Source organism: Acinonyx jubatus, chromosome A2 (genome assembly GCF_027475565.1).
Source record: "Acinonyx jubatus isolate Ajub_Pintada_27869175 chromosome A2, VMU_Ajub_asm_v1.0, whole genome shotgun sequence".
Lineage (NCBI taxonomy): Eukaryota > Metazoa > Chordata > Mammalia > Carnivora > Felidae > Acinonyx > Acinonyx jubatus.
Genome location: NC_069383.1, coordinates 7108847 through 7119697, shown reverse-complemented (window position 1 = coordinate 7119697; position 10851 = coordinate 7108847).

The window sequence follows — 10851 nt, the reverse complement described above, 5'->3', positions numbered from 1 at the left end:
CGCAGAGGTTGGACCTCCCACCTATATGTCTTGATGCATTTCCTACCATGCATCAGCATACAGCGCATACCCCTGCTTTTTGGTATTTTAAATGTGTATGTGAATGTAATTCAGTCCATATCAGGTTGCAACTTGCTTTTTTTTTTTTTTTTAGTGCATCATTGTTTTTGAGATATAGTTGTGTTGAAACGAGAATATCTGGTCCATTCCTTTTAACCACTATATAGTATTTCATTGAATAAATACACTCCAGTGTACTTTCCCTCCCCCTGCAGAGCAATGAAAACAAACTTGCTGCCGGGAACGTCTGCTTTCACTTCTCGCTGTGTCCGACGGAGTTTCTCTCGGAGAGACCCCGGGACACTGAAGAGTGGGTAACAGGAGCCCTTCCTCTTCCCTAAGTTCACCACATTGCTCACCAGTGAGATGGTGCCCAGCGACACTGCCACCAGCAGTGCACGGGGTCCTGTTTTCAGAGCCTTGCCAACACTTACTGATAATGGACCTTGAACTTCGTCAGCAGGATGAGTTTGAAACTAGTAGTCATTATTTTACCCTGTATTGATGTTTGCATTTCCCTGGTTATTAAGAGGGTTGAACATCTAGACATTTGGTTTCTTGCACTTCAAGTTTCCTCTTCCTAGCCTTTGCCAGTGTTTCTGTTGTGAAGTCTTTTTCTTATCGGTTTATAGGTGTTTTTAGAACACATATTGTGGCTATAAACTTTGTCACCAGAACTTAATGTGCTTACTGATAGGATTGCAATTTTTTACAGTTTTTTTTTTTTTAATGTCTGGGTTTGAGTTTTTGTTTTTTTTTTTAAGTTTACTTATTTATTTTGAGGGAGAGACTGACCAGGGGAGGGGCAGAGAGAGAGGGAGAGAGAAAGGGAATCCAAGCGGGCGCTGCACTGTCAATATTGAGCCCGATGCTGGACTCAAGAACAGTGAGATCGGGACCTGAGCTGAGATCAAGTGTCGGACGGATAGGACTGCATTTTAATCTACCACCTTGCTAGTTGTTTTCTTTGTGTTCCAGGTTTTCAATACTTTCTCTCCCTCTTTCTTTCTTTCTTTGCCTGCTTTTGGATAGAGTATTTTTTAAGTACTTCTATTTTTCACTGTACACTTGGTATTTATACCTCATTTTTAAAGGTTGCCCTAAGTTTTAAAATCTACAGCATTGGGGCGCCTGGGTGTCTCAGTTGGTTAAGCGGCCAGCCCTTGATTTTGGCTCAGGTCATGATCTCACGGTTTGTGAGATCAAGCCCCAAGTCCGGCTTCGCACTGACAGGGCAAAATCTGCTTGGGATTCTCTCTCTCCGTCTCTCTCTCTGCCCCTCCCCCGTTTGCTCATGCGCTCTCTCTCGCTCTCTCTCTCTCTCTCAAAATAAAAAAATAAAATATACACTTTTAATTTTATTTATTTATTTTTTTCCCCAACGTTTATTTATTTGTTTTGGGACAGAGAGAGGCAGAGCATGAACGGGGGAGGGGCAGAGAGAGAGAGAGACACAGAATCGGAAACAGGCTCCAGGCTCTGAGCCATCAGCCCAGAGCCCCACGCGGGGCTCGAACTCACGGACCGCGAGATCGTGACCTGGCTGAAGTCGGACGCTTAACCGACTGCGCCACCCTGGCGCCCCTACACTTTTAATTTTTAACAACTCACTTCACATGAGTCATACCACTTCATTATGGTTCGTTAATCTTACAACAGGTTGCCTACCATCCTTTGTGCTATTGTTAGCATACTTTTTATGTTTCCAGATGTTATAATCAGGAAGCGTGAGTCCCTCTCACTTTGCTCTTCTTTTTCAAGATTGTTTTGGGCCATTTGGGATGCCTTGAACTTCCATTTGAATTTTATTTTATTTATTTATTTATTTTATATTTTATTTATTTTTGGTAGGTAGAGAAAGACATTGCACAAGTGGGGGAGGGGCAGAGAGAGAAGGAGACACTGAATCCGAAGCAGGCTCCAGGCTCCGAGCTGTCGGCACAGAGCCCGACGCGGGGCTCAAACTCACAAACTGCGAGATCATGACCTGAGCCGAAGTCGGACCCTCAACCCGCGGAGCCACCCAGGCACCCCTCCATTTGAATTTTAGGATCAGCTTGTGAATTTCTGCAACTAAGCCAGCTAGAATTTTGATGGGGCCAAGAGGTCAACTGATCAGCTAATATCCCACTAAGAAACACCTAGATTAATGAATGTATTATCTTTCTTTTTCAGATGACTGAAAGATGAGATATTCAGCATTAAATTTGGCTTTTCTTGTTACCAAAATAAAATGAAAGACTTCAGCCACCCAAATAGTTAACTGATTGGATTTTTCTTTGTCTTCTAGTGTATATGAAAAGTGGAAAAATAAAAATATACTTTCCATTTGACATGTTTTATATGAATCTACTTTTACAACTGTACCCAGTCTTGGTATATTTTCCTCCTCAAGAGTACTAGTTGTATATTTGATACATTAATATTAAATAAATATTCTGTAATCAGCTGCGATTTTTTGTTATAAACTTTTTACAATAGGAATTGTTCGAAAAAACAAACATGTAAAACAGTATTAAAATGTGAGACGGGGCATCTGGCTGGCTCAGTCGGTAGAGTGTGCAACTCTTGATCTCGCGGTTGTGAGTTTGAGCCCCATGTCATTAAAAATAAAATCTTAAGGGGTGCCTGGGTGGCTCAGTCAGTTAAGCGCCCGACTTCGGCTCAGGTCATGATCTCACTGTTTGTGAGTTCGAGCCCCGTGTCGGGCTCTGTGCTGACAGCTTGGATCCTGCTTCTGATTCTGTCTGTCCCTCTCTCTCTGCCCCTCCCCTACTCGTGCTCTGTCTCTCTCTCTCTCTCTCCCAAAAATAAATAAACATTTAAAAAATTAAAAAAGAAATCTTAAAGGGGTGCTTGGGTGGCTCAGTTGGTTAAGTGCTCTACTTCAGCTCAGGTCATGATCTCACTGTAAGTTCAAGCCCCACGTGGGGCTCTGTGCTGACAGCTGAGAGCCTGGAGCCTGCTTCGGATTCCGTGTCTCCCTCTCTCTCTGCCCCTCCCCACTCTCAAAAATAGATAAACATTAAAAGATTTTTTAAAAATCTTAAAATGTGAGCAAAAGCTATTTTTTTTCTTAGATGGTTCTTTTACAAATGTTTTGTATGTCATTTTATTATTTCCAATTTATTACACTGTGATTATAAAAAGGAGTCTGAATAAAATTGGTTATTTGGAATTTGTCGCAATTTGTTTTGTAGCCAGTTTTTGTAAATACTTCATGTTCTTGAAAAGAACATAAAACCTCTAATTGTTTGGATAGAATTAGTTAAATATGCTTTTCAACTATTCTATATTCTCACTAATTTTTGTTTGTTTTACCAAATATGGAGAGCTATATAGAAATCTCCCGTTGTGATTCTTTTCAAATTTGTCCTCAGAATTCTGCCACTTTTTGCTTTATATTTTTGAGTCCATGCCATTAGGTACATTGTACTTTATTTTGTTCATAATGTGTGACCCTTTTTACCTAGAAATGCTTTTGGCATTAAAATCTGTTTCGTCTAAAGGTATTCCTGGTCCATTTTCTTTCAGTGAGTGTTTGCCAGTATATATTTTCTGCCCCCAATTCTTTACTTTGCGCTGTGTGTCGTGCTGTTAACTTTTAGGTACGTCTTTTGTAAACATCATGTGACAAGATGTCAAGTGTCATTTTGTCCTTGTCTGGGGATCGAGGCAAAGGCCCAGAGCCAAGGACAAAAGGCATAAGCTACCCCACCATTTACTTTTGTGTGGCCAGTGGGACAATCACTCACCTACGGAGCCTTGCTGGCAACCCCCAGCTCAGAGCCTACCCCCCGCCACACACACATGAAAAGAGGCCTAGAGAGAAGTGAGTTCTCGGCCATCCTTCCCTCTCCCTGTGAGAGAGCTCAAAGTGTCTCTGTGGAGCCCAGCACTGTGCTCGCTGCCCTTTCCGGGCTCCCTCTTCCACCACAGGGAAGAAGAGGAGTGTACATGATACGTGTCCCCTGAAGTTTGTGAGCACAGGGAACATGGCAGCAGATGGCTTTTAATGCGGAGATTTCTGGAGGCTTAAAGACATCACAAGGGAAAGGTGGGGCTACTCCCACCTTGTTCCAGTTCCCCTCGCACCCCAAGGGTGCGATCTAAGACCCAAGCTGCTTCCTGGCCTTCTTGTAAAGGAGCACAGCATTTGGGGAGGGGGGGAACCTGTGATGCACACACATTTCCACAGGCCACATAATGGGTGGTTACGCCTGGAAAGAGGGGCAGATATTTCTTGCCACCCCTCAAGGAATTCTTCTCCATGTCAGAGGAATTCAGGGTAAAGCTGAGTACCACCCCAAGACAACCTCACATCCCACCCGCCTGGAAACCACCGTACCAGTAAAGCCCTACAGTCCCAGGTTAAAACAAGCTGAACGAAGTTTCTAAGGCAACTCACATGAGCACATCCTCCTTCACATCTTTCACTCCACGCTTTGGCCAAATTGAGGCTTTGCGAAGGCCTAAGCTGGAGTCTGGGAGGATCGGAGAGAGAAAGGAGGAAGGATTTGAGGAAGAGACTCTGTGCTCTCTCCACCCAAACTCCTGGTGCCCCAGACAGATCCAGCCCAAACCAGAGTGGAGAGGACACAGGCTCTGACCAAGTTTGCCACTCAAGTGGTCAATATGGTTCAGACTGAGGCTGGAATGAGACTTTTCTGATAATGGAAAGTGATGAAACATTTTGGGATTTTGGCAGAGGGCATTATGGTACCAAACAGCCAGGAAGAGAAGGGCTGACATAACACCACTACGGGGCCGTAGTTGGAGGAAGGAAAGTGCATGCCCCAAGGAATATTGCTCACTAAAACCTCAAAGCATAGAGCTGGATTTCTGTATAGTTGTACAATCTGACAATGTGTCTTTCGACTGAAGAGCTTGTTTTCTATTCACAGTGAATATAGATATATTTGGTTTTTTTCTAGCATCTTATTTTGTGATCTTGGCTTACCATAGCTTTGCTTCTTTCCCCCTTTTCCTACCTTCCAATAGATGAATCGAGTTTTCCTAATATACTCTTCCTCCCTCTGCTAGGATCCACTCTACTTCTATTCTTTGAGGGGCTATAATGAACATTTAAATGTGTATGATTGACTTACAAAGTCTAAACGTAAGTGCCCTTCTCTTGAAATCACAAGGACAACAGGATGCTTTCACTGACATCATACTCCACCCTTCTACACACTGTCTAGTATTTTAATCCCACTTTGTTTTGTATCTCCCAAATTTATCTTTATTATTGTTTTATAAAGTCCACGTTACCATTTACCCATATTAACTAGTTTTTTTTCTCATTATTCCCCTTATGTCCTTCTCCTCCATCCTGCGTTCGAGTTTCTTCTTCCCAAAGGACAGCAGTCTTCAGCAGTTTTTAAGTGAGGGTTTTTATTTTCTGAAAAAGTCTTTATTTGGCATTGCTGGTGTGTGATAATTGAGCAGGGTACAAAAATCTAGGTTGGCGGTTATTTCCTGTCACCACATTGCAGGTGTTCACTCATTGTCTTCTGATCTCTATTTTTATCATAGAAGAGTCTATGGTTAGTTGAACACCCTTTTCCTTTGATGTCAATCTGTCTTTTCCTCTGGCTGCTTTTAGGATTTTCCCTTTGGTTTTGGTGGTTCTAGTTTCACCACAATATTTCTATGTGTGGATTTACCTTTGGGCCTCTTGAATTTGAGGATTTGTCTTTCATCAATTCTTGAAGATTGTTATTCTTTAAAAATACTTATTTCCTCTTAATTTCATTATTTTTGTGGTTTTTTTTTTTTAATTTGAGAATGAGAAAGTGAGAGTTGGGGAGAGGGACAGAAAGAGAGGGAGAGGGGGAGGATGGAGGGAGGGAGGGAGGGAGAGAGAGAGTGACAGAGAGAGAGAGAGAGAGAGACGATCCCAAGCAGGCTCCATACTCAGTGCAGAGCCTGATGCTGGGCTCAATCCCATGACCTTGGGATCATGACCTGAGTTGAAACCAAGAGTCCAACACTCAACCGACTGAGCCACCCAGGAGTCCTTCCTCCTAATTTCTTAATTATCTCTTTGTAGATGAGAATATCTGATTAGATAGATTATGGTAGGTGTTTCTAGTCTATGCTCTTAAACATATTATTTCCGTGCATGATTTTCTCTCTCTGTCCTTCATTCTGAGTATTTTTCTCATCTATATTTCATTTCACTAATTCTTTCCAGCTGTATCTAGATCTGCTGTTTAACCTGTCCACTGAGTTTTTAAAATTTCAGTGGCTATTTTATTTCCAGACATTTTGTTGTTTTTCAAATTTCACTTTCTTTTTAATAGTATCTTGGGGCGCCTGGGTGGCGCAGTCGGTTAAGCGTCCGACTTCAGCCGGGTCACGATCTCGCGGTCCGTGAGTTCGAGCCCCACGTCGGGCTCTGGGCTGATGGCTCAGAGCCTGGAGCCTGTTTCTGATTCTGTGTCTCTCTCTCTCTCTCTCTGCCCCTCCCCCGTTCATGCTCTGTCTCTCTCTGTCCCAAAAATAAATAAAAAACGTTGAAAAAAAATTTAAAAAAATATAGTATCTTGATTTTTCTTATGGTTCTTTTTTCCCCCGTTTATCATGCTTTCCCCAGGCTGCTTCTTCCACTTTCTGCCCTCTGTTAGTTTTACGCCTTATAAAACTATTGCTATGACCTTCTATTTTGGATGATCTTTACATGAATTCAAGCTCTTGGACTTTGATCCTGCTGCTTGTTACAGTCTCACTAATGGTGGACTTCTTCCTTCTGGGTTTGCAATTTGCGATTGTGAGTTTATATTGAGCCAGGCTTGTGGTCTGGATTGTGAGCTAGTTCCTCCTCTTTTGGGGTTTCCTTCAGCCAAAACTGTCAAGCGCTATCATTGGCCTAGGTCCGGCTTTTATGTCAATTGATCAGCCATATGGGTAATGTAAAATTGAATCCCAACCTCCGTGAGGTACTGGCTGTCGTTTTGGATTCTCAAGGAAGATATCACCCCATCCACTACCATCTTCCAGGGCCCAGCCTGAGACATACATTTTTTGTCACCGCGGCAGCCGTGGAGTTATGCCACTCGGATCTTTAAGAATTTACCATCGGCTACAAGAAGTGCAGTTAGCTGCCACCTCCAGTTATTAGCACCTTCAGGGCATGCCCAGGCTTTCAAGCTAGGGCCACACCGTCCTTGGGCAGCCCCAGCCAATGAGTGAGCAGGTGGGGGTCTTAGGGCCTGGGCATTTCTGCTCAACGCAGGCTCCTCTAACAGGAACTATCTGCTCTAGAAGCCTTCGACTGGTTGGCTGAAACTGTCAGAACTACAGTATGTTCTGCTCCTGCTGCTCAAACCTGCTTGCCCGTCTCTTTCCTTTCATGGATGTTGGGTCTGTGTCCTGGTCTGAGACTTTGCCTGCAAAATCCTGCTCCCTCCTGCCTTTACCTTTTATAGGCACTATTCCCCAGGAAACCTCCTGCACTTCAAACTGTGTCTCAACATCTACTTCCCGAGGACCCAACTAACATATCATCTTTTAGCGCTGGGTTGCATTTTTTCTGAACCATGTATTTTCTGAAGATGGGGCCTTTAAGGGACTTTCTCTGGAGGAGGTGTCGGTTCTAACCGTGACCTTCCTGGGCCCAAGGCCCGTACACCCTTCTTTTAAAAAAAAAATTTTTTTTTTAATGTTTATTTTTGAGACAGAGACAGAGCATGAGCAGGGAAGGGGCAGAGAGAGAGGGAAACACAGAATGTGAAGCAGGCTCCAGGCTCTGAGCTGTCAGCACAGAGCCCAACGCGGGGCTCGAACTCACGGACTGTGAGATCATGACCTGAGCCGAAGTCGGATGCTCAACCGACTGAGCCACCCAGGCGCCCCCACCCTTCTTGCCCCCACCTGTTCGGTGCAGCATCTATTCACATGCTTACAATGCTGGGGTTGTTTTGTCTTCATTTCTGGTACACTAGGATTTCCCTTTATTCCTTTCAAGGCTCTGTATTTAAAGTTATGTTTATTATATCCCATCTGGAGTTTCCAGATGTTTATATCAGGTTTTTAAAAAATGTTTATTTATTTTGCGAGAGAGCAAGCACGAGCAGGGGAGGGGCAGAGAGAGAGAGAAACCCAAGCAGGTTCCGTGCTGTCAGTGCAGAGCCCAACATGGGGCTCGAACTCACAAACCGTGAGATCATGACCTGAGCTGCAATCAAGAGTTGGGACGCTTAACCAACTGAGCCACCCAGGTGCCCCCTTATACCAGGTAACACAACCCCAAATATTCGCATTTATTACTTTTTTGCCCAATTTTTAAAATAATTTTTGCCCAATTATTTCAGTGTGTATATTTAATGTCCAAATTGTGCTTTCAATGTTTTATTTCTTTTTTAAAAAATGCTTTTAACGTTTATTGTTGAGAGACAGAGCGTGAACAGGGGAGGGGCAGAGAGAGAGGGAGACCCAGAATCGGAAGCAGGCTCCGGGCTCTGAGCTGTCAGCACAGAGCCCGACGCGGGGCTCGAACTCACAAACTGCAAGATCACGACCTGAGCCGAAGTCGGACGCTTAACCGACTGAGCCACCCAGGCGCCCCGTGTGCTTTTAACGTTTTTAAATAATCATGTATAAATTGTACAACACTCGGGGCTAAAAGGAACTTGACAATTATGTCAGATCAGGAATTTGCTTATAGCTGTCGGGGAATAAAGCCTGCTTTATGACTTGTGAGTGCACCGCCTTATCTTTATACATACGCTCTTATACACATTTCCAGCCACACATTATGTATGAAGTAGGGGACAGTCTAAGAAGAGGAAAGAAGGAGACTGAGGAAGCATCTGTGGGAAACAGGGGAGGCATCGGTGCCACCTGCAGAGACCGGGGACAGCTGGGTGATGCTGAGCCATGACCTGAGGGGTAAGGAGTGTACCAGGTGTGTGTGGGGGGGGGGGGGGGCAGGGCAAGGAGAAGAGGACATTGCATGCGGTGGGAACAGTGTGGTGCCCAGGGAAGACGGGCAGTTCAGTTCATCTGCAGGATGACACAAGAGCAGTCACAGGAGATGAGGACGGGGAGGAGCCGCCTCCTGGGGGGGGCGGGGGGGGGGTCAGCCATGCGGGGCTGCAATTTGGATTTTCAGCAGTAGGTGATGGGAGTCATAGGAGGCCTTTAAGTCAGGGAGCGAAGATGCTCAGATTTCCTAGTTAGAAAGGTCACCCTGGGCCAGAATGAGGGATGGAGCGGGGCGGGACGGGGTGGGAGTTACACCCCAGGAGCCCGGGGCTCTGCCAAGCCTTCAATGGTGTGGAATGAAGTCGGATAAACGACAGAGAAAAGGAAAGAGAGAAGGAGACAGGAACCTCGGAGGAGCGTGGGTATCTTCCCAAGAATGGAGGCATAAAAGAACAGCTACAGGGCCCAGCACGATCTTCAAAGATCTTGACGCTGCTGGACCGGTTAAGGCACAGTTGACCCTTCTTGACTTCAGTCTGCCTGGGAACACGACAGAGACGTGGCACTGCTACTTAACAACGGGAAGTCGGAAGGGATGGGGGCCATCTTTGGACGCATCAGGAATAGAACAAAGTTGTAGAAAGATGAGGGTAAAGAAAGATGCCGGGAGGAGGCAGGCAGCAGACGGGTACCCTTCTGTGGGCAACAGTGGGTGGCTGAGATGAAGGGGTGGCTGGGCACGACGAGCCTCAAATGTTGTCGCCGAAGCACGTTATTTCGGTGCCAGAACACGGGAGCATCCGTGGAGGATGTGGCCTGGCCTCAGGTAGGAGATGAGGACTGCCCTGGGATTTGGCAAGTGTAGTAAAACCAAAAATGCTCCCCTCGCCAAGGTGTCCACATCCTAATCCCTAGAACCTGTGGATATGTTACCTTAAGTGGAAGAAGGGACTTTTGAGGGCGCGATTAAATCAGGATCTTCACACGAAGGGATTATTCTGGATTAGCTGGGTGGGCCTGATGGAATTGCAAGATTCTGAGAGGGAGGGGCGCCTGGGTGGCTCCGTCAGTAGGGTGTCAGACTCTTGGTTTCACCTCAGGTCGCCATCTCACGGTCTGGTTTGTGGGTTCGAGCCCTGCGTGGGGCTCTGTGCTGACAGCACAGAGCCTGCTTGGGATTCTCTCTCTCTCTGCTCCTCCCCGGCCTGTGCTCTTTCTCTCTCAAAATAAATGGATAAACTTTAAAAAAAAAGAGAGAGAGAGAGAGAGAGAAAAGATTCTGAGAGGGAGGCAAGAGAGTCAAAGCCAGAAAAAGATGGGATGATAGAAGCAGAGGTTGGAGTGACCCCCACTGAAGATGAAGGAAGGGGCCACGAACCAAGAAAGGCAGGGGGCTTCTAGAAGTTGGAAAAGGCGAGGCAGTGGGTTCTCCCCTGGACTCCAGAAGGAACGCAGCTCTGCTGACACCGAGTTTAGCTCCGTAAGGCTCGTTCTGGACTTCTGACCTCCAGAGGCATAAAATAGGTCTGTACTGGTTGAAGCCACAAAGTTTGTGCTCATTTGTTATAGCAGCAAAAGGACACTCAGCGAACAGGGACCACAGTGCTCTGGCCTAAGGCTGATGCTTCCGAGCAGTGGTGGGGCCCCCCGCCCACGGGGCTGGCCCGGTCTCCCTAACTACTGATGGGGGCGCCCCTTTGGATACTGAACTTTACCCCCCTCCCCCCATGCTCTGCCCGGAGAGCCTCAGGAGTCGGCCCTGGAGTGAACCACTAAATGGTTGGGGACTTTGGCAGGGTCCTCGGGATTCGTGCGCACAGGGCGTGTAGCAAGAGGGCGTGTGGGGATGTCTCCGTGCGGCGG